This window comes from Malurus melanocephalus, unplaced genomic scaffold (assembly GCF_030028575.1).
Source record: "Malurus melanocephalus ecotype Western Australia unplaced genomic scaffold, MMel_1.1 scaffold_4681, whole genome shotgun sequence".
Lineage (NCBI taxonomy): Eukaryota > Metazoa > Chordata > Aves > Passeriformes > Maluridae > Malurus > Malurus melanocephalus.
In genome coordinates this window covers 1-1,000 of record NW_026627913.1, presented here as the reverse complement: position 1 = coordinate 1,000, position 1,000 = coordinate 1, and the positions used below count along the sequence as shown (strand labels likewise).

The 1,000-nt window shown below is 60.5% G+C and overlaps 1 long non-coding RNA gene across 1 annotated transcript in view; it reads right to left on the bottom strand.

Moving 5' to 3' along the window:
- Positions 1–613, bottom strand: part of LOC130588377 (uncharacterized) — a 3,075-nt gene extending 2,462 nt beyond the window's left edge. Inside the window, exons 1-2 of the long non-coding RNA XR_008966945.1 lie at positions 510–613; positions 306–425 (exon numbers count right to left, since the gene is read on the bottom strand). This is a non-coding gene — a long non-coding RNA (uncharacterized LOC130588377). The remainder of the gene's footprint in view (positions 1–305; positions 426–509) is intronic.
- Between the last annotated feature and the right edge of the window lie 387 nt (positions 614–1,000).

Sequence of the window (1,000 nt, the reverse complement as noted above, 5' to 3'; positions counted from 1 at the left end):
ATATCAGAAATGGCCGAACGGAGGGCACAGCTCCAGTGCCCCATTACCAGGGGATGTCCCGGGGGTTTTGGGGGTGGTTCTGGGGGTTTTGGGGGTGGTTCTGGGGGTTTTTGGGGGTCCCGGAGCCGATTTTGGGGTGATTTTGGGCAGTTTTGGGTACCTCAATATCAGAAATGGCCGAGCGCAGGGCGCAGCTCCAGTGCCCCATTACCAGGGGATGTCCCGGGGGTTTTGGGGGGGGGTTTTGGGGGGTTTTTGGGGGTCCCGGAGCCGTTTTTGGGGTGATTTTGGGCAGTTTTGGGTACCTCGATATCAGAAATGGCCGAGCGGAGGGCACAGCTCCAGTGCACGATGCGGCGGCTGCGGTAGATCAGTCCCTGCTCGTGGAGCCTCACGAAGGCCTCGGTCACTGCCCGGCTCATTTTCTGGGGTTCAGGGGGGTTTCAGGGGGGTCAGGGGGGTTCAGGGACCCCCAGGGACCCCCAGAATCCCCCCCAGCCCCCACTCACCGGGTCCATGGTGAAGCAGGCGCGCTCCCAGTCCATGGAGGCCCCGAGGCGCCGCAGCTGCTGATAAATGCGATCGCCTTTCCTGGGGAGGGGATGGGGAATTGTGGGGTGGGGGCGTTTGGGGAGGGGCTGGGGACATTTGGGGCCACTGTGGGGTGACTTTGGGGAAACTCAGGGGTCACTTTTGGGTCATTCAGGTCCTGTAGGTCTCTTTGGGATCACTCTGGGGTGCCACGGGTGGCTTTGGGGTCACTTTAGGGTCACTTTGAGGTGGCTTTGGGATCACTTTGGGGTCATTTTGGGGTCTCTCTGGGTGGCTGTGGGGTCACTTTGGGGTATCGTGGGTCACTTTGGGACCCTTTAGGGTCTCTTCAAGGTGCCATGGGTCACTTTGGGGTGCCATGGGTCACTATGGGGTCACTCTGGGATGCTGTGGGGTCACTTTGGGGTATCGTGGGTCACTTTGGGACCCTTTAGGGTCTCTTCAAGGT